Source organism: Paralichthys olivaceus, chromosome 24 (genome assembly GCF_024713975.1).
Source record: "Paralichthys olivaceus isolate ysfri-2021 chromosome 24, ASM2471397v2, whole genome shotgun sequence".
NCBI classification, from domain to species: Eukaryota; Metazoa; Chordata; class Actinopteri; order Pleuronectiformes; family Paralichthyidae; genus Paralichthys; species Paralichthys olivaceus.
In genome coordinates, this window is record NC_091116.1 from 7203729 (window position 1) to 7227563 (window position 23835).

General features: G+C 40.7%; 1 long non-coding RNA gene across 17 annotated transcripts in view; it reads left to right on the top strand.

Annotated features, from left to right (window-relative positions):
- Positions 1–23835, top strand: part of LOC109639012 (uncharacterized) — a 213311-nt gene that overhangs the window by 137305 nt on the left and 52171 nt on the right. For all 17 annotated transcript variants that reach the window (XR_011240441.1, XR_011240442.1, XR_011240440.1 and 14 more), the window contains one exon: positions 19129–19221. This is a non-coding gene — a long non-coding RNA (uncharacterized lncRNA). The remainder of the gene's footprint in view (positions 1–19128; positions 19222–23835) is intronic.

Consider the following 23835-nt stretch of genomic DNA (forward strand, 5'->3'; position numbering starts at 1 on the left):
CGTCTTGATTATACAGACAGCAACGCTTTGATAATGATCTGCGGGAGACGGTCGTCAGAAGTTTGTCAAAAAACACTAAATGTCAGATCCCCGGCGGTGGTATCTAACTATGTGGTGGTGTGACACAGGCTGTCACACACACACACACACACACACACACACACACACAATCATTTAAAATCACACACCCTCCTCCACTCCCAGACTTGGCCAATGAGACTTATGCCCCTTATTGCCTCCTGCGCCTCCTCACTGTACTGCACAGGGAATGCAGTGGAGAGCACGCAGCTGCAGACCAACAACAACCGCAGCAGTGTGTGAAAGTGTGTGTGTATGTGTGTGTGAACATGTATGTTCAGGGACATAAAAACATTGCAGGGAATTTTGCATGCATTGCAAAGCAGTCACAGACATTTGTTTCTTTCAAAGCGACTTTAAAGATAATAATTTCAACATTGATTTCAAGCTTCTTGTTTGGATTCAATAAATCAATGAAATTATATGAATGTTGGATTTAAGAACCAACATTGAAAACACAATTTGTTCAGAAGGGTCAGTTCCTGGAAAAGAGTGACTTCTGAAAGGGAAACTGAGCTTCTTGTAAACCCTAATTGTATATTAGATTTTAGATTAGTTAGTAAATCATATATAATACTAGAATAGTATAACTTCAGTCGAGCTCTAACCTCTGCCAAGGCCCAACAGACCCTTAAGTTCAAGCTGCACCAAATTTCACTATTTATCTTCCAAACTGTCCCTCTCCAAGTCATGGAGGAAAATTACAATCTTAAAATGATTATTATTCATCCACACTTTCTTGAACACAACTCAATCAGCATTTGTCGGCCTCCACAATCACTCTTGTCAAGCACACACACACACACACGTACACACAAGGAGCTTTATAATTTAAATGTTAATGACATTACAGGTTTCACTTCTTTAGAATGAGTCGATCACGCTCACAAATGTGGACTGGCAGGTACTAAACGGTAAACGAGTGGATTTCCTCTTTAAAATGCTAATTAGGGTTGGCTCAAATCTGGGAGTGTGTGTGTGTGTGTGTGTGTGTGTGTGTGTGTGTGTGAGTGTGAGTGAAATGAAAGCACTTCACAGCCAGGCAGCCACTGTATATGCATGAATGCTTGTGTGTGTACATGTAGCTTCTAAATGAACTGCTCGCTTTCCCCACCACAATGCGACGTGACCTTTAAATGGAACCGACGTTATATACAGGATTTAGTTCATTATGAAGCAACTTTATGCGATGCAAGCCTTTATTTACTAGATTATTGAAAAAATGTCACTTTTAGTAGTCAGTAAATCCTTTTCTAGTTGCATGAATATGTGCCCACGTCCCGCCTGCCCCTCATGTTTATTCCGTCCCCACATATGGCCGCAGTGGTTGTGCCCGCCGCCCACCCGCCACTGACATTGACAGCCTCCCCCAGCTTCCCAGCGAGCAGGCGGCTAACATCTTGAGTTGATACAAAACGTGGACCGACCCTCCCTTTTGGCTGACGTCCAAACTCTGTCTCGCATCTTCTGGGAGAACAAGAGGAGAAATGGAACAACTGGTTTTAATGAAACAATTACAAGACACTAATTATTATGTTAATGTTTTGCTACTATCATCAGCCACCGCTAACAGCCTCCTGCACCTAGAGGTTCAGAGCCTGCCGTGAATGTGTGTGTGTGTGTGTGTGTGGTGTGTGTCTGTGTGGTGTGTGTCTGTGTGTGCGCTTTTCAGCTAGGTGGGAAGATGGACGTTTTTCAGCAGGCAGCCGTGTGTTAGGCAGGAATGTGTTGAAATGTAAAAAGGGCCACAAAGCGCCGGCTGTTGTCACTGAATGTCAGGTACATTAATTCCCATAATGCTCAGCGCAAATAAATTAGCAGCAGGGTTGCCAGTGATTCAAAGCCATCAGATTTAGGTGCGTGTGTGTGTGTTTGTGTGTGTGGAGACAGAGCAGGGGGGAGCTCAGGAGACAGGCCTGGAGGCGAAAATACATGTGTGCACAAAACACACACACAAATAAACACATGCATCATGCAGACACATGAATACACAAATGTATCACTCTCCTTTCTCACACACACACACACACACACAGTCAGTCATGATAAGCAGCGTAACAGTGTGGAGGCCATTGTTAATGCAGCAGCACTCGTGCATGTGTTGTGCATTAAAGGATTATTCCGCAGCAGGTAAAAGCGCATGAGGACGGCATTCTGTAAATTAACATAAAACAGCCACAGCTAACTGTATGTTAACGCGTTTCCAACCTGCAGAGCAGCTGACAAGTCACGTTACAATTTTCCTCACGCTAGATGAGGTTGTCATAGGTATGATAACCAAGTAAGAACCTTTACTTCTACTTTGACAGGATCAGTTCGAGTTTCAGAGAGTCATGTTCTCTGAAAAGCCACTGATGCAATAGATACAACAATTATGATAATTATCAGCTATTAAAAATAATGAATATTCTCCAGTTTTAACTTCTCAAATGCCTCTTTTTGTGTTTTATATAATTCTGAATGAAATATCCCTGGGTTTCAGACTATCAGTCTGTCAAAACAAGCAATTTCAAGACGAGACCTTGTGATTGGCTCATTTTATAGATTTTTCTCACATCAAAAGATTAAGAAATAATTGTTCTTTGCAGCCGAAAAATCTCCATCTCATCAAAGAATTTATTTATTTATTAATGAGTACTGAAAATTAGATTTTCTAAAACAAGGGGGAAATCTGCTACTGAAGGAACTACTATATTAACCTGTTTTTAGCAACCAAATTAATTTCAGAATAAAACATATCTGTATGTAGAAATCAAAATACTCTAAACAAGCCGTTTAACTTGCAAGAAAAGATTAAATATTCAGATTTGATTTGAGGACTTGAAACTAACTAAATATGCGTGCACCGCCACCAATTCCCACCTGTTCGTTTAAATTTGTGTGCACACATTGTTATCAGTCCAGCTAAATATGCCTGATTTTCTTCATCACTGCTTACGAATGATTCCCTGGAAAATTGGTTAAACTGTCCAAAAACTTCCCGGATCCGCCCCTTTATCCAGATCCACTCCAAAATTGAAAAGCTTATTTTCTTCATTCTGTGGGTTTTTGCATAATTCTGCTCATGATAAAACAAACAGACAGACAGGGGTAAAAACGTGATCTCCTCTGTGGACTGTGTTCATCCTTTTTTCAGATGTAACTGGTTTTTACTTTAAACTTCATAAAGAAATCTCTATTCACCTCAATTAGATTTGTGTTGGCATTTCAATCATGAAACAGCTCAAAACAAAACTGTCTATATGGCTTGACTTCATAAGAGACTGTTATATTTTTCAATTTTGGTGAACTGACGCTGTAATTTTAGGGTCTGATCTTCAAGACACTGAAATATTTTCCTTTCTGTCTATGATAGTGTGCCATTTGTTGCTGTTGCCGCTCTCTGAGCCAGGTCTCCCTTTGGAACGCTGTTTTATTCTCGGTGGGACTACCTGGCTGAATGATGGGTCAATGAAAGTGGCAACAATGTCCCAGACTGTCTGCCACAAGTCAGTGAAAGAGGTGATTCATGAACAGTGGGCACCAGGTCTTGGCTCGGACTCTTTGATTGAAACCTGTTTAGCCAGAACTACTAATTTCATTACATGGTGTCAGCGCACACTGAGCGGCTCCTAAAGGGCCCGCTTTGAACTCTCGGGGCCCAAACAATGACACGGGCCAGTGAGGGGCCTGATGGGAGTGTGATGGGTCGGTGGTGGGTTGAAAAACAACCCCACCACCACCAACAACAAAAAACAGGAGGGGGACGAAGGTTTTTTCATAATGGTGAAGTCTGTCAAATATTTTGATATGTCCCACACACCATGGTGCAGCTCCTCCTGGGCTTTTTGCCTTTCAGCAGAGGAACAATTGACTTTCTTCACGTTCAAGTCGTTTGCCTCCCCGCCTCCAGGCAAAACCTTTCATGAGGAGCCATGGCTTGCCATTGCAGCTGTTCCGCTGGGGTTCTTCCCATGGACACCGTGGATAAAAACTCTTTGAGGAAGCAACTTCACTTGTGTAGCCTCGCAGGTTTCTCTCCTTTTTTTTCTCATCCAAAACTTGGCTCACAAGAAACTTGTGTGCTGTTTCTTCTTTGTTGGGCCAGAGTTGGCCTGGGCTTCATCTTTTTTTTCTTCTTTTGTCTTTGTTAGTGTGATGGTACATTCACCAGTGCAACGATTAGTTCAATCCAGAATTTGGCTTGTCATTTCTGTTTGCTCAAAATATGGGAACATTGTGTTGTAAACAAGCTGTTTTCAGACAAGCACTGAACTCCGGACGTTTAACTGAAATTCTCCGCTGGGGCTGAAACACCAGATATTCTCTGGAACTTCTCCTGCCCCCTTGTTAAATGTCGCCCATGTGAGAATACAACAGGAAAATTCACAGCCAGTGAGTCGGGGCGTTGATGACGTTTCTTGATGTTTCACATCAACAAATATCCTAGTTTGTCAAGAAGGTGTCATGTACACAGAAGACACAGACAGAGAAGTCGACTTGGAAAGATGACAAGACTCAAGAGCTTTTTGCGTTTAGCGCCGACGCCACTGTCAATGTGCTGTACACAGAAACGTAATTTCAGCAGTGGAGTTTATACATCATGTCCTGTGTGCTCCACCTCTCACCTGAATGTGCCGGAAATGTTCCTGTCATTGTGAACCCGTCTGACTCGCACAATCTCCTGCTGTGTTCTTCAAATATGAAAAGCAAACTCCGTACCCAATGTCCCGGATATTTACCAGAGTTCATGTTCATTTTGACGTCTTTGCAGGGCTCCAGACAGTTTTGGCGCTGCAAAACAGCACAAGTGACCCTGTCAGATGGACATTTTTTGCACCGTTTTACGAGTGAACATCCTCGCCAGCAGAGAGACATCGAGAACATGTACCATGAAGGTAACTTTGTAAAGTTCACTGCAGATAGAGAAGGCATATGAATATTCATGAAAAATTACCCAAGCTTGCCGTGCCTGATAGCAGGCCCTTTTCTGCTGCGGTATTAGGCCTGTAAAAGAGATGAAAGGCTTGTGAACCATCCCCACTTCCTTGGCCTTATACTGAGACACAATGGCCAACCAGCCACTCAATTAGTCTGCCATCTTAGACTGACTGTTTGACAGGTCTAGCTAATTGTTAATCCCGCCATAACTGTTTCTCAGAGTAATTAATCATGCAACAAAAGGGCTCTCAGTGAGCCAACCCTACCAGTGTGGATGTGTGTCAAACCAAGAACCAAGAGCTGAGAGGGAAGAAAGCATCGGTAAAGGTTGTTCAATGTGCAGCGGAGGTTGATCAGCAAACATTTAATCTTCATTTGCAATACCTTAGTGGTGGAGAGCGTCCTCGTCACTCAGTTTTTACCGGATGTAAACAAGTGCGTGCGTGAGATCTCCTAGCTTATGTAAATGCGGCTCCATGTGAGCCCCACATGAACGGGTTCCAGGGGTCAAGTACCATTCATCATGAGATGGAGTGTCATTTTCCCCACTTCATACGCAGGCAGCTGCTTAAGAGGAGCAAGAGAAAAGAAGGTATTCTTTGAGGGGGGAAAGAAAAGGCAGAGCCGAGCACAATCCAGGCTTCAGAGAGAAGACGGTGGGGAGGTGGGGGGTGAATAGGAACACAAGGTGCCACTGTGTCAGAATTTAAATGTGAACACAACCGGTGATGTCATTCACCTCCCCAACCCCACCTCAAGTCATAAGACGGGCCACATTCCTGGGAACGGCAAAAGGGCACAAAGAGCCACCGTGTTTTGCAGTTTAGCAATAATGACTCATTTCTCTGTGACCCTTAAGTGATTTTGCTTCCTCGGTGTGTCCAAATGATGATTAATATCTGTTTTCTATCTCCATGCCGGATGGTGGCAGTGGAAAACAAAAGCAACTCTTGTTTGAATGGAAAAGGAATCCTAGGTTCCCAGGCTATGGGACCTCATAAAGGCCAAATTAGATAATTTGAGGGAAAATTGATGTAGGTCATGTCTCATCTCCATTTTTCTTTCTTTTTTTTAAAGATGTAATGATAATCACGCAAGAGATCTGTGTCCATGTAAGGTTCAGAGACCGCTCTCGGACGCTGGGACAAGATCAAAATAAGAAGCCGAGGCTGGTTCACCTCATCCATCGCCTTTTGAAAGTCTTTCAAAAGTACTGACACTGTACCGACCTTCCTTTTCCCTCTGTGACTGACAATCGGCAATCCAATACAAGCAGCCAAATATGATGAGAGCTGCGTTATTGCGCCGCCAAAAGGAAGAAAACCTGAGGATTTTGAGCAACAAAACAAAAGCCTCGCGGGAGCCACCGGCTGTCCCACTGGCCGATCCACCTCCACCACCGCTGCAAAGCACCAAAGCACCAAAGCACAATGCCGCACACAAAAACCTGCAGACAATAAACAGAAACAGTAGGAATCCTTCCCTAATTTGACTTGCTCCACAGGTGGTCACCAGCTGCTTACGAACAGGTTAGCGGGGGCCACAATGGTGGAGCGGGGATTTTCATTTTAAGTCAAACAATGGGCAATTGCTCAGGTCCCAAAACCAGGAGGTTATTTCTCGCTCTTTTCCTTTTTCTTTTCATTTGGCAGTGCCCGGAGGTAGAGTCGCAGCTCCACGGCTGCAGACAGTGAGGTCTTTTGTCTCGACGTCTCTGTGCAGAAATGGGGGCTATCAGAAATTCCCCCTGTCTTAGTTCACATGATTCAATGAGAGCCCTGTGTGTCAGTCTGAGGACTGTTCTTTTCTTGTCTATTCATGTCATACACTGGATGGAAAGACCCGGCTACGCTGATGGCTGGAGGCCTGTTTTTACTCATCCAAGAAGACAACAAACTCTGCAGAGCCCAGGCTGAATTTAACTCGTAATTATATGGCTCTTCATACTGAATGGTGCTTCAGTCAAGCCCGGATGTTTGAGATATGCAACACTCATTCACTTAAAGACCTTGAAATCCTTTAAATTTGCTACCATACCTTAGCAGAAAATCTCTACTTCCAGATTAATCTTTTTCCATCTATAGCAGCTACCAGGGATCCAGATAAACAGATAAATACAGTCTTTTGTCTTTGGCCTGAGACCGAAGAGTCAGAGGCAGGCACATGGTCAGATTCAGGGAATTTGTCTCCACAGAAAGATGATTTTAGGGAGAGGATATCTCACAGGCAGTGGGGCTTTTTCAATAACGCCTGTCAAGATCTTGTGCTGGAAAACACAAACTGCAGTCCTGAGGCAAAGAGAGACACCTGACCACCCAATGAAAGGAAGTACATTGGCGTAAATAACTGCTCTAATGTAATTCAAAAAAGAAAATTCCATGTCTTGCTCAAAGGATCTGGGACAGTATATATATATATATAACTCAATGGGCGACCACATGATTAGATTTCTGGCTTATAAATAGCAATTTGTTTTTTATGCAAATTGAGGATTGTGTTGTCCAGAATTACAGTGAGAATTGTTGAATTTGTCACTGGAACAGTCTTGGAAAGCAACAGTTTTTGTTTTCTTGTTTTTCCTGGCTGTAGCTGGAAAACAAACGCAGTCATTGGACTCCACTAATGTCCATTCTGCTTGGTTTACAACATATGAAGCCACAAATCTTCCAAAAGTGTATGAAAACAAAAGTGAAGTGTAGGAAGAATGAGTTAATCTGGATCTGAGTTGGTTCATTTGTCTGGAACAGTCCCCCAAGAGAAGTGAAATGAATGTTTTTGAATTTTGTATTAAGGCAGCAACAAATAAAAGCTGAAGGAGCAGAGGTAGAAACGTGGCTGACCAAATCCACCAGTCCTCACACCTGCTTCAAGGCATCATTAAAGTTAACTCTCAAAAGAACTCCTACAACTGTTTTGTGCATTTTAAAAAAGCTCGACAAACAAATTGAGCCTCTATCAACCCTGTGGATTTGAACAGATTAGTTCTCAGGATGAGATTTTCCCTTCAAAATAGTCAAATTAAAAAATGCCATCAAAAGTCACATGAAATTAATAAATTTAACATAAACAACAAGAATAAATGTAAAGGAATGCTGATTATGCTTATATTTTTAATTTACTTTTATTATTTTCCCTCAGAGGTCATTTTGGGCTTCAGATGATGAGCTGTGGCAGCAGCGTGCCGTCCCTCTGGGTCACCTTATGCCGCGGTCAGGGCACTGAGCCTCTGCTCCCGGCGCTCTAAAATAAAACTTTCATCTCCCTCTCCATCGCATCCTGAACTTGCCCTCACGTCCCTTCATTTAAATTCACACAGCTGATGTTTGTTGTGAACAGGCGTTGTCAGAGAGGATAAAGAAAGGTTACCTGGTGGCTGAGAGCGAGATGCTTTACACCAGCAGATTTATCCACACTGATGTTTTGATGTCACCACCGACTCCTCGCGGCGCTTTGCTGTTGTAACGAACCAAACCCCAATCAAATCTTTGAAGTAGTCATGTATGCCTAAGTGCCGTCTACCTTAATGCTAAATAATTAGCAAGCGAGCACAGCTCACTGGGATTGCTACCTCAGGGCTAAACTTGCTTTTCCTGCTTTGATCATTACATTAATTAAATCTGGCTCCCTTGACAGGTCGAGGGCTAAAAAACAGGTAGGTGTCATAGGCACCTCGGCGGAGACAGAAGCACCTGGTGTGTGAGAGCGCTCCAGCTGTCAGCGGCGATGCCTAAAGAGTCAGATGGCGGTGGCGTTAATTCGAACCGATGTCCCAAAAGGGGAGGAGAACAACTCAATCGTAAGACACCCCGATTCTCCAGTCTGGAGGCGGGTGAGGCTGCAGCTTTGCGGCAGCTTTGGCCAGAGGAGGAAAGAAGTCATGTTGTCAGACCTCAGTGTCAGCTCGCGTCATAACCAGCGCCTGGGGGACAAATTAGAAGTGTGTTTCGAGAGATGTGTCAAAAGTGTTCTTGGTCCACATCACAGCAGAGAAATTGTGCGAAGAGGGACCTAAACCAAAGTCAAACGCCGAGGGGAGTCAGAGGAGGGACTCACCTATGATTTATTCAAATCAAAATGGCTGCAAACTATGAATAATAACACAACTGCATTCAATTGTCTTTTTTTAATGCAATCAAAATGTAGAGCTAGTTCAGGAGGTTTACATAAGACTGTAAACACCACATGGAAAAAATGACTTTAATTCTCACATGTACATAATATAGTGTCCAAATACTGTATTAAAGGTCACAAGGGTATAGGCTTGGTTCTGTGGGTTCTTTATGCGGAATGCCAATACAGAATTTAGTCATTGTACCTTCCACGTGTCTGACAAAAGAATTTGCAGTCGGTCAAAAGTTCCTGGCTCCAGCAAGATCCATGTCAGATTACAAGGACTGCCTGGTATGTAGCCTGAAAAGCAAAAGGGCGAACACAAACCTCCTTTTTCAAGAAGTGTTTATCTTCCCTCAAACTCGCTGAAAGTGGGTCTCTCCTCCACAGAAGCCGACTCAGGCTGCAGGGCAGAGAAATCTCATCGTCCGTGATGAAAATGAGACAAATGACATTAATTCCATATGAAATAATGTAGATTTGTGGTTGTTGGATCTGCACGATTTCAAAAACGTCGCTTCTGCCTTAACCCAGCGGCCTCTCCTCCACATCCTCATCCAGCGCCCCACACCACCGAGTGCTCAGTAGTAATTAGTGTCTTCAATATGTTTAACCATCCCACATACCTGTTTAATCAAACCATTTTCTGGGCATGTATTCAACCTTCAAAGGCAGCGTTTGAAAAGGACTCGCAAAACACAAAAGCAAGTCGTCTCTGAAGCTCCTTTTGATCTAGATCATTAACGTTTTGGAATCAGAAGTTGACATAAGGCCCGGTTTTGTTGCCGCACTCCTGGATCCGTTTCTGTGCAGTGGAAGTTGAAGATGTTTGGAAAATTGCTCCGATTATAGTGTTCATGTGCCATTTGATACCGGTTCCAAGAACAAGGGGAGCTGCAGCCAAACCAGACTACACCAATAAGAGCTGGCGGAACTGGCCGTCCTTTCATAGACCACATGGTCCCTTTACAGAGTGGACACATTTTATTATCATGGTAATCGACTTTGTAATTTCGGTGTGAACAGCCCCACCCTGCCTGGTTCACAATGAAGAGATCTCAACACCAATTAAAGCAAAGTGTATCAAGGAACAATAGTTTCCGAAAAAGGACAATTGCAGTGAATTTAAAAGGTTACAAGTTTGTCCTTATCGTTCTATAATGTCATGTTTTCGATTAGATTTATTCTTGTTCTTGTGGAACAGCTCATTTCAGCTCAGACAAATCCCTTTACTGCACCACTACAACTTGGGGAAAAATGGTTGCCACCAACATACATTAGCCATTGGTTTGGCTACATGCATCAAAGATTGATTCCATTGTGGAAAAGTTGTCGCATTTGGGGATGTGTTCAAAGCAAGCGCATGGGTGTTCTTCATCGCTCTCCAACAGGGACATCAAATGACGACACAATACGTCCTTGGACTTCACAAAGAGAGTTTTGAGAGAAGGAAGTGCCTCCCACACTGAAGCTCACTCCATCCTCAAACCTTTTCAACACAAGCCCATCCTCGTCCAGCCTCTTTGAGATCGATCCTCTCTGTGACGGACGCATCAAAACCAGGAAGGCGCTCATCATCAGAATCATCACCATCGACTCGCTCTCCTGTCTTTTTCAGGCCGTTTCTCCCCGAGCCTCAACGCGGCGACGCCTGCGCCCACGGGCAGCATTTCTGAAAAATCACAAGAAATTCATTTCCTCCCTGGATGGAAAGTAACAAAGGCATTCCTCATGACAGGCCCCTCTTCCTGTCATCTGCAGGCCACAAGTCTACTGATCTATTAATAGAGACCCCTTCCTCTTTCCTTCTTTATCACAACCAGACTGCAGAACTCTCATCAGGTGATTCGATTAACAAATTACAGACGGGCAGGAAGTCTGTGAAGAGTTTAGGCAAAGGTGAAAACTGATATTTAGATACTGTGCAGTGTGTGTGTGCAGGGGGGTTGTGTTAGTATACACTATTAAATATTCAGTTTGATTACTCTTTACTCAGTAGCAGATTTCTGACCTAGTTCAGAGTAATTAGGTTTACACTGTTCAGCCACTTCAGTAAACAAGGATCTTTTCCTGGTGAGATAACTTCGCAGCAGCTATCAATATCTCGGTGCTTAGTCTCAGGGAGGATTATCTCCGATCTTAAGGAGATACCTATCTGTTATGTTGATATTTCTTTTTTAATAACGGCACTGCGTCCCACCGGAGAGGCACAGAAAGAGCTCAGTGTGCTAAGATTTTTCATTACATATTTTTGTGTCTTTATTCTCGTGTGCTACATTCTCCTGGTTTCAAGAATCCACTTTTGGCTTATAAATAAAACCTAAACAGCAAGGAAGAGTTCAACAATTGTTTGCATGTTAGGGTTAAAGAAAGCTATCAACAATGAGTTTCCAAATTCCTCTTAGCCTCTCTTTGTGTCCTTCTGTTTTTCGCAACTGAGTTATTACAATGAAAAACATGTTTCTTCAACAGAACACATCCAGTTTTGTGTTTTCTTATCATTCACGGTGAGAAATTGACCTTAACCTCAATTCTATGATGGCAGGCTCTGAAATTGTAAAGATTTACGTCTGAATTGCTGCATCACATAATTGTGTCAAAAAGTTTATAGACAAGACAAACAGGTTACGCATTCAGTGGCTGTAACTGAAAACTAGCATGCATGGCTAAATCTGGCACATTTACATGTTGGACTTAAAGGTACAGTGTTTAGAATTTTGTGATATCTAGTGGTGAAGTTGCATGTTGCAGCTGAACACCCCTCACCTCGACCTCTCCTTCCAAACATGAAAAAGAACCTGTGGTAGCTTCAGTTGTCATAAAAACTCAAAAGGTGTTTAGTTTGTTCAGTCTGGACTACTGTAAAAAACATGGCGGCCTCCGTAGAGAGGGTCCCCTCAGTGTAAATATAAAGTATTTAAATATAAAGAGCATTTTCTGGGGTAAAGAAAACTACAATTCATACAATTTAGAAGAAATGAACTAGTGAAAACATCATGAGGATTATTCTCCATTAAATTTCTGCCAATATTTCCCTTTCACCTAAATCTTACACACTGGACCTTTAAGTATGCATGTAATTAATGTTCATTGTCCCTTATAGATAAATAAACATCAACAACATCTAAATTCAACATCAGGTGTGTTTCACCTCATTTAAAGTGTTAAATTACCACCTGACTCATTATTTCACATGAACAAAATACTTTTACTTAATTTAAGCACTTTGTCAGTTTAGAAAAGTCGACGACAAAAGAATATATGCTAATGTGTATTTCTGCGTGACAGACATTCGCTCCAACTTCAACATATGAACATGACAAAGTCTGCGCTGCGAGATGCTACAGTACATCCGTCACCCATCAGTGAGCGCGTGCAAACTCACAGACAGACAGTCAGTCGGTCGGTCCATCACAACACTCGATCGTACACTAATATCTCGGGGCATCAGCAGCTATTCCAGAAGCAGAACTAACAAGTTAAGCCCAAACATTGGGCTTGGATGGCAGTGGGGGAGTTTATGAATGTGTGTGCGCGTGTATGTTTGTGGGGGGGGGTGAGGGGCATGCATACATCAAACAGAGACGGTCGGTCAATATTGGGGTATGGAGAATCAACACGCTTTTTTAAAGGAGAGGCTTATGCTCAAACATCACAGTGCCAGTTGCTGGGCCCGAGCATTTCCCGAGGCCCGGATCGCCATTTCTCATTTGTTGCATTAGCTGCAAAGACGGCGTACAAATAAAATTTCCCTGAGCAAGGGAGGTATCTTTGCATACAAAACAAGGCTGTGTGTAATTTTCAACGGGGGTTGCGAGGGGAAATGAGAGTGTATGAGGGGAGGGAGAAATATGCAACCTTCGTCAGCGCTGTGGACGCAGTCAGGAAAACACATTTAGGAAATTAGCATTTTTGAAATAGTGCATTTTTGGAGGCAAAGTGATGTGAGACTGAGCAGTGTATGAGGTAGAGGGTGAGGATAAGACAGTAACATTGTGCACATGATAGAATTACTTCACCAGGAGGCACTTTTTGTTCCTCTCTTTCACAGAGAAGCCTTAATTTAATTTTTTAATCACACCTAAACCAATAGGTGCCCTGGATATGTATTATAGATATACGTGATTCTCAGCATGAACAGCAACTAGTGCCATCGAGATTTAAAGAGAAAGAATAAAACCTCTTGTGGAATCATTTCTGCTTCAAAAACAGACTCTTACTTTAACTCACACTTCATTTTTAGAAGCCCAGTTGAGCTTTATTGGCCATTCTCCGCAGCACAAACGCACACAAACAGCCATTCCTCTTCAAAATATTAGAGCTGGGACTAATTGCCACCACCTGCGTTATCACACAGGCTACTAAACAGATGTGGGAGAACGATCTCGGCGTCAAAATCACAGCTGAGATGTGGAGCGAAATCTGGCAAAGTGCTCAAAGAATCTGTTTGACCAGCAGCACAGAGAAGAATTCAGCAGCGGCTGCAAAAAAGAAAAAAAAAAGCTTGGAGAGTGAGTCTGTGCCAGCGATGTAAGATGACAGAAGACACCTATAACCACTGCATGTGGTCTGGCCACTAAATAGTACACTGCCGGTCAAATATAGTGCCGGAGCTGGGGAGTATTTTTGGTGGCGGGTGTGTTGTGAACCCTCCGTATACTCAAGGTTTTCCTTACGAGAAGATGTTTTCTGTCATGTTAGTTATGTAAAGGATTGAAAAGAACATTTACTTTTTGTCTTTAACCTCTTCCAACAGATGGAAGCTCTCTCTGTAGGTCAGAGGTCAGATTAAGAATTACATTTATATCAGTACATTTCACACTTGCACGCTCTGTGAGAGCAATAAATACGACAATTAGAAAATTGACCTAAGAATGTTAAACACACGTTTTTAAGCTTTTTACATATTCACAATAACTGTGCACTGACTTTACTTCAGTATGAGGTTGTAGAAGTTTTTCTTTATATCTGCAGCAACAAACGATGCAACAAATCCAGTGACTAAATCAAAATTTTGAAATTAGCGAAATTCTGTTAGATGTCTGTAGATTTACATACAACCAGGGGGATCTGGACTTTTTTTCAAAGAGGCATTCAGGGTACCAGTAACCGTGTGTTCAACAGCTATTCTACATGAAGCTTCTCCTCAAAATAAAAATAAATAAATTGGAGTTTGGGACCTAGAGGGAGGCATAGGTCTAAACTAAGAGGCAGCTTGAAGAGTGTCAGGGCTAACGCCCGATCTTGCCATGTTAAAGAAAGTGAAAAAAAAAAATCCAGTGTCCAGCCCTTTAATCAGACCCACTCCGAAATGCAATGGGTTCTTACTTGGTTAACGTCTAACCGTTCTACAGAACGTCTTGAGAATTGGTTTTGCAGTTTTTGCGTAAGCCTGGTGGCGAGCACCTAGAGGACCACTGGTCTCTCTGTGTTTATTTTCCTTATCTCTTTAAACACTCGTCACCTTTCGTTCAGGATTTCTTGAGTAAAAAGAGAAAAGTCTTGACGTCTCGTTCAGATTCTCTCTGGTTGGAGCTCCACTGCCCAGCAACACGCTGCCGTCAGTGCAACACTCTCCCTCCACCTCTCCTTCTTGTCATGCCAAATAGTGTTTTACAGCATCTGTTCATTATAGATGGCCGACATGATGGATATGGTCATAATATTAATGTAAGACTGACACAGCAGAGACATGAATCATGGCCGACTTTATTTCAAAGCCGGCGTTTCATTGGCCCATCACTAAAAAGTGATATATAAATGTCAGCGAATGGCAGTCGTAAAGCATTATGAAGTACATTTGATGGTGCATTTTCACCGTTATCAACCCGCTGTTATTTACTAATGTGTCTTCTTCATTTGACAGCCGCTGGGGACGCCTATGTCAGTGTCATTTGTGGATTGTGTGCTTACAGAGACTCCATTTTTAGTTCTTTTCAGGTGTAGGTTCAGCGGTGACAAGATAAAAAACGTAAGAGCAGGATTAAAAAAGGATGTTCTCATATGCAGCATTGGCCTTTGGGTAGGGAAGCCCGGGACAGACGTTAAATTGAAAGCATTCAATCAAATTGAAATTTCATTTCCCATGCGTGTGTATGACGCAAGACAAGAAGTCATCATTCTTTTCAACCATTGTTTATTTTTATCATCAAAATAGTGAAAATTGTTAAAAGAAGATCGACAACATTGAAATGAAGATGAAATAAGATGTGATTGTCATTTGAATTCACATTTTCAGACATTTTTCTCATTGTTTTCTAATATGACAGAATAAACTACAGCAGAATTCAGTGATCAGCATCATTTTGCATAAAAGTTTTCAATCAGATAAAATCATGATACGCAAGTATCATTGTGTCACATATAGACTGTAAACAAAGATGGATGGCACGTCTCTACTTCCTCCCACTATCCAGAGAGGAAGCTAGAAATATGTATATATATGTATATGTATATATATAATATCAGAAATATGAAAACTTGAACATACGTGATAAGAACTACCTAAAGGGTAGGATTTATGAGCTATGTTGCAACCAGCCACCAGGGGACGATCAAGACGCTTTGGCTTTATGTATCCTCCATCTTTATATACTGATACTTATATGATCCTGCACATGGAACTTCACTGGAAGTTTACGCTGATGTTGTTAAGTTGAGTTCAGAATGTGCACAGAATTGATTCTGAATTATTATGAATCCTTTGCTTCATATCGGGGTTTAGAATGGACTCGTCACACTTCAAGGCTTCCACTTGAGGCTGTCAGTGGAAGGAAAAGAAAAAGATGTTTTGTTGACAAGAGCACGATGAGCTCATTGTTTCTTTTAATGTCTGTGTCACACTTAAGTTTCTACATAAATTCGTCATGACAAAGACATTCGTGTTTTAGGAAATCGCAGCTTCTGTATACATGTTTTCAAGTGCTTCAATGGTCAGTTTGGACATTTCTCCTCTGAAAACATTGAGCAGCAGATCACACTTCACTATTGAACAGCTCCAGCCCCAAATATTTGGCAGCAACCTCTGAAAATCATTCCCCGCAGGCCCAGTTGAACTTTCAATCTTTGCTACATGGTTTCGTTCTCAGCACTGATCACTGACTGATAATCGAGCAGTGAAAACCCTTTAACACCGTCTCCACAGCAGACTCCTTCATAACTGTGTTCAGCATGAATCAGCACAGATCAGACTCTACCTGCTCGTAATTGTAAGAACACGTGTGATCCTGTGAAATACTGACACAGCCATGGAATGTAATTTTTATTGTTCAACCCCTCCCCAAAAAAACTGGAATAAATCAATTCCTTAAACATGGATTTTATCAACACATGTTCATAAACCATTTGTTATGTGTCACATCCCCTGTGCATTTCAAGTAACGCCTTTAAAAACCATCCAAATTGATTAATTGATTAAATCAATCGACAGAAACTAAGTATTCTTCAAAATTAATACTTTTCTTGGATATTTTAAACATTTTGCTCACAAAAATAAGATAAATCACCTTGAACACCAGGAATATTTTGATTTGCACTTTTCTTTTCGTTATTTTCGGACATTTTATTCACTGCAATTCAGCCCGAGTCCTGCAACCATATGTCTGAACCTAAAAGTTTTTTTTAGTGTTTCAGTGTACAGCATGGCTCTCCACCCTCATATAAATATAGATCTGTGCTGAGTTACTGAGTTCACATCCCGTGTTGGCATTAAAACAGAGAAACAACGATTAGATATTGAAAATCAACACAAAGCTTTAAAAAACATCAGATTACAAGTTGTAAATTGCTGCGTGTCACTCACACCACACAAAGAAAACTATGAACAGTGTAAAAGTGATGCAAGTAAAAAAAAAGTGAACTAATAGAAATGACAAATGACATGACAGAAAAAATAAACGAGTGAGGAAACGGCACCACGTTAAAAGAGCCATTAATCGCTTCATTCAGCAGACTGTATGTGAAACGCAGAATGTCCGTCTCTTCCTGTGATTGGCTGCTTGTCAGTGACGCTCGGAATTGGCGGAAGGTTCGTGTCAGTTAATGGCATAATCACTGCAACTTAAGTGGTCAAGTGGCCTGTTGCGTGTGTGTGTGTGTGTGTGTGTGTGTGTTAGTGAGAAAACAATCTCCCATCCTGCCCTGCTTGCCTGGATTCCCTCTGTTGTGCTACTGACTGCAGATAGAAACAATCTTCCATCTAATATTTTTCCATGACATCAAGTAATGTAAATTACGATGGGGTGTTGCTATGTAGTCTGTAATTACACATCAACCTCCCCCCCCCCCTTCCTCCTCGTCCTTCTTCTCTTCATTTCGGAGCGTCAGTGGTTCTTATGTTCAGGCCTCAGTCTCCTCCACCTCCAGCTCTCTGCTCAGCTCCGCTCGGCTCTGCGGCTGCTGCTGCCTGCTTGTCGTGTTTGAAAGACGACTGCTGCACCCTACAGTTTAAAAACCGTCTCTCACTGTGGCTGCTCAGCCTCCGATCGCTGCTCTCCCTCTTCTTCTTCACGCTGCAAACTGACCAGTTCTGATTCCTCATTAAATATCAAATGCAAAAGTAGCCTCATAGAAAAACAAAGATTAAAAAAAAAAAAAAATCCAAACTCTCTGATTAGATTTTTAGTGTTAAGCTTTAAACTGCGTCCAGCTCTTAAATAATTTCTCCAGTCTGGTTTCACTGGAGACTTTGTGTCCTATAATGGTCTAAATGAAATATCAAGGCTTTTCTCCTTTAATGAGCAGAAAAATCTGGGTTAAACAGAAGAGATTTGGAATATTTTGGCATAAATATGATCAAATTTAACAATATTTAACATTAACAGATGAAATGGATGAATATTTGCACTGCAGATGCTCATTTTGGCCAAAATTATGACAGAGTGTGTGTTTTTACCTCAATTAAAGACAATGAAATATGCTCTAATGTTCAATTTAATATTGCTGTGTACTGACAAAGTTTCAGATTCACAGCAAAAACCTTTATCAAAATTAAACCAAAATATTGGATGTATATACGCTGTTATAAATACACATTTTTATTGATATATGTGTAAAGTTACTTCACAATCCATCACAAATACTGATAATTAAAAATCCTGAAATTAGACAATAGACAAAAGCCATGAAAAAATCACTCTAGTATATATTTACAGTGGAAAATATTAGAATTAAATATCATTGACTGTGATTTGATTCACATCATTTTCATTACTAATTAGAGAAATGTTTCTATTTGTCTTAATTTCAGAAAAGTCATATTTTTATGACCTTTTGAAGCTTCCAGAGCGTTAAAGTAAAACTCAAGAGAGAAATAATTTAATCATCATTTTTATCATTTCCAAGTGACTTATATGTTGAATATATTATTTATATGTTGTAATAAGCTGCTGATGCTGCTGAAATATTTATCTTAAATGGTGAGTTACAATAAAATTACACAAATTTGAATGTGATAATAACAGCACACACATACAGTCACACATATATGGCCACATTTCACGTGTTTTTTCATTTCCTCTGGGTTTCACTTGACTTCAGATGATGGATGAAACCTGTTTTCTCCAGGGTCAGAACATTAGACCGTTTTTCTTCAGGTGTGGGGAAATAAAATCAGACTGCGAGGAACTTGAACACATGTTTTTTTGTCTGCTAACGCACAAACAACACAAAACCCAAACACTGGTCAGTCCGTACAGTCTGGCTTTGGCTTGTGAATCCTACGTGATTTAGATGAACCCACACACACACACACACACACACACACACACACACACACACACACACACTTCCTGACTGCCGGGACAGTATTTCTGAAGCTCTAATTGTACAGTTTGTCTAAGAAAATGTAAATAATATGTTGTTAGTTACCACAAACTCCTTGACTGGAATATTTGAAGTTATTTTTTGTGAGGGGAGCTCCGTCCTTTTTAGTATTTTCAAGGTAAAACAACATTCAAATAAAATAAAATAAATGTTGTACATCTCAAGTTTCTTTTCCTTTATCTGTCTTTTTCTGACTAGATGCAGTTAAACCTATGGTTCCCAAGACGACCGCGGTTCTGCCGCCGTCCATCAAACTGCACCACAACCAGCATGATGACCCATTTCTGACATGTGAGTTAAAGTATGAAACATCAGCTGAGTGACATGAGAAGAAATTAAACTAACTGCGACAAAAACAGGGCTTTACTCAAAAAAAAGTTGATCGCTAACTTCTTAAATCAAATAAAAAGTTTAAAAAGTTGGACTCGACAAAGGTTTAGCATAACTGTGTCACGTTCTAATGTGACGTTACCAAACATTAATCATTATCTGTTTAATCTAAAAAAAAAAAAAACTGCAGACGTTAATTTAATTTTGAAATGTTTTGTTGCAGTTTACAACCTTCACTGCACAATGTACTTTTGTATATTTGACTCTTTATTATGTAATATTATCCATTCATCTAAAATATGCATTTATTCTAACATAAGCCTTGTTTTGGAACATGAGCAGTACTATCTGCTTTCCCTTCTAATCACATCACACCATTAAAACGTTTCAGATATAGATTCAAAATATGCACAAATATACCATATTTCTTAATGACGGATTATCAATCTGTTTCAATGTCTATGATCGATCTATTTACAACATATGTATAAATGATGTATACTAATCACATTATTATCATATAATATTAATAAAGCAGTGACACTAATATCTACACACATAATCACATTATGTCTTCATTAACACATAGCTGTAAAAATATGCACTCATTTGCATGTCTATATATGTATATATATATATATATATATATATAGACATGTGTTTTAACCTCATATGTAAAGCAATATATGCATATAGTGCCATATAATTCCTCTTAAGACTCAGCAAATAAGCTTTAAAATAGCAATTAATACAATATGAGAATGAATTGAGTAAAACGTCAAACCTCTGCTCTTATAGTACAAAATCAATTTACTGTAGAATTTAGCAGCTTACCTGAAGTCCAGTTCACACCAGAACTATAACTCAGATTAAAAACGTCATGAGCCAGAATGGAAACGCAGCACACTGCTGCAGATTCAGAAAACAACACAACTCAGAGATACACATCATCACTGTTTCTCTGTTCTGGTCAGAAACCTGCCGTCAGTCGTGTGGGAAAACAGTTGATTTAGGAGAAATTGACATCACAAAATTGAAACGACAGGTCGTAAAATTATGGCAGCGACTTTTATATATATATATTTTTTAATAAAATCAAAGCTGTAAGTGTATAATCTGAGTAATACAAAAGTGTGACTTGATTAAAATATGAAAACACATATTTTTAAACACCTAAAACATGTGTAGAGAATTTCAGGGACTCTGTTCTGCAGTTATTACTGTGGTAGTTGTTTATTTAGCTTGTAGTTTATCTATTTATGTATATTATCCATTTATTGTCAATGTATCAGTGTTTGTGAGGAGCCCTGGAGATAAAGATGAGTGTGTGACTTTAAAAAATTCTTCCAAATCTGCCGTAGAGCATCGATTTCACATTGAGTTGTCGTGAGTTACGTAAATTGATTTTATGAGTGAGCGTAGGTGCTGAACGCTTTCACAGTGACCTTCTTGGTCATGGCGGGTTCCTGGAGTGGTGGTCACAGTGTTTCCCGTCATCACACACCACATCAGACTTTCAGGTGTGTGTTGTCAAAGCTGGACACACGTCAGAGGATTTAATTTATTGTTCTTGTACCTGCTGAAAGATCAAGGTGGACAAAAAAAACAGGCTTTGCTACATAAAACAAAACAGTCTAAATTATAGAAGAGTTTTGATGATTTTAAATCAATATTATCATGAATAAATGCAGATTAAATAGGTTCAGGCCTTGCTTCTTTTTAACCTGACAGCCATGTAAATCTGCAAAATGCCCTTATTTTGACTTAATTCAAGCACTGACCCCTCATTTGTCTTCAGTTTGTGTCTTAAATCGTTCCCCGAGATTACCTGTCACTTGTTTCAGTGGTTGAAGTTCTGGATTAAAACCCTGAGCTCACAAGGATATCTGATTGTGCTCAAGTTTGAATTTAATCCGGCTTTAGTGCACAACTGTGCAAACCCAATCTACACGAGCGAAGATGAAGAGAAGGGTTTTGGGGGGGGGGGGGGGGGGTAAAAGTTGAAGAACCGAGATGGAGACTTGACTTATCTGCGGCCGCCTTAAGTGAAGCCGTTTGGAGATAGACGGAGTAAATAGAAAACAGCGATTGTCGTCTCGCTCTGCCTCCTTCTCCGTAATCTGATTGGGCACGTTCCCCCGAATCGAGGGCAACGCCAAAACAAAAGATCACCAATCAGATAGAAGGGGCTCCCACTGAAGTTCTTGGCATGGTATGAATGCTTTGCCCTCTCATGTGCGCTAGTATCTAGCAGTGAGATTCCCCGTGTCGCTTTTATGTGTTAATCGTCACCGCTCAGTGAGACTATTGTGCTGTGTGCATCGCCGGGGGAGGAAACTGCAAAAAAAGAGGAGTTTATGTGGGGAATGAATGCGAGCGGCGGAGACTGCCAGCACCATTTCACACGAGCAGAGAATTGCCTCATCCCCCCGTTGACGGAGGTCCAAGAGTGCAATGTGGTGCTCTGCCACCACAGACATCTCTAATTGGTGAGAAGGAAAATGGAGAGCAAATGATTTCTATATCATTTCTATTTTCAAGGCGGAAGGACAATTATCACCCGAAGCTCGTTCTTTTCTTTTACACCTCGGAGATATAGACGAGACAGGTGTTTTAAGGCCCTGACACTGCTGCAGGACTGACCTGTGATGCCTATAAAGTTTCCTTAATCACTTTCACAAGCACTTTAAATCACCTTTTCAAACTCGGCATGTTTAAGGGGAAATTTGAGGGTGAAATCAGGGTTGAAATGGAGCAAGAATCCCTTAAATGTATCCATCAAAGCCTCAGTTAAGTCTTCACATCGATTTTTAAAACTCATACACGGAAGCTTTTGTTTAAATTCTACCTTATTTCTAAAGAGATAGCAAATATGTGATGCAATACAAAACCGAAACATTGCATCTTGGGATTTAATATTTCAATTAAGTGGTTCCTGCTATACAAGGTCACACACTGAGTTAACAATTGCAGTCTCTCAAATTTGATGTCAAATATTTCTCTTAAATGGGTTAAATGATCAATCCAGTAAAAAAAAGTTTTGTTCTAATCTTTTAGTCACTTTTTCAAATTGTACTTCTTGTAAATATGATTTTAAATCTGCATCTGAAACATCCTGAAAGATAAACATGTTAGAAAGAGTAGATGAAAGTAAGACGGTGGCATTGATAGCATTTCATTTTAATGGTGTTTAGTGATTAAATGTTAAACTCAACACAAGTACTGTTAAAAGCAGAAACAGATTATTCTGCATAAGTGATATCAAGGATATAACACAGGACTTTAACAGTGCATCTATTGGATGACCTTGATATGTCACACCTCTCTTCAAGGGGAGTTCCATCCATTTAGTGTTGGTTTGCCCTGAAGACACAGATTTTAAAAAGTTAGAGACAAAGATGTGCTGAGTTTCAGTTTGTGCCCAAACCTCCAAATATGCTGGGTCGTGCAAGGTAATAGTATTACTACCAGTAACACAGGAGAGCAAACTAACATCAGTGTTATTTTCTCAGATGTGACAAAGCTCCTCTACAGCTGCAAAAGTCTGTTTGCAGAAGTCTTTGTCTTTATGAATCTATCAAATCTTTCAATGTCACCTCTGATATTATGACACAGATGCATAAAACAGTTTAATTTCAAAAACTGAAGCATGTCAGACAGTGATTCACTTCAGAAGACCTGTCCTGTCCGGTCGTAGCTCTTCTTTATCTGCATGTTTGTCATGCTTTGTTGCTTTCAGTGACAAAAAGTGCCATTTTTCTAAAGCTGCGTCATTGCTTCAAAGGATTTAAGTGAAGAGACGTTTTGCATTTACACGTTTGTTTTAGTGGAAACTTTGACTTTAGAGGGAGATGTATGAGTTTGAACAGTGGTTTGTTGTAAGATGTGAGTTTACGCTGTTGGAGCTAGTGGCATTAGTTAAAGGGGTTAACTTATACTTTGACATTTTTTTAATAATTCTTAGCTGCCAAAAAAACAAGAGAAAAGCTTCTCTGTTCAAGCTCTGCTCTGAATGCTGATATCTCATCTGTGTGTGTGTGTGTGTGAGTGTGAGTGTGAGTGGGTGTGTAAAGCAGATGCCATTCTGCTGATCTCAGTCCACATCCATCCGTCTACAAACCAAATCTTCCCAAGGACGAGCGGCCCTCCTCGCACCCTTTCTCCCTTTGCAGGTCAAACGCCGTCCAAACCGTTTCATCTCGTCTCGCAGGTCGACCGACGCCTGACGAAGAACATCTGCCCGCCAAAATATTCACAAGCTGCCACAGAAGCAACATCAACTGTCGGTTTGTCTCTGCTGCCACGCAGAGTCATCGACAGTGTTGAATGGTGACGCATCTGTTGTGCTGCTGACTTAGCTGCGTTTCAACAAGTTTCCATCTGATCTTCAGCCATTACAACAACAAGAGAATCACATTTAGACCCAGATTCAAATCAGCGGCTGCAGATGTGTTTATATAAAAACAACATTTTTACAATTGGTTTGTCATTTACGGTTTATATAATGATACAATTTAAATAATAACCACAAAAACTTTATATTATAAGAAAGAAATCTGACAAATAAAACTTATA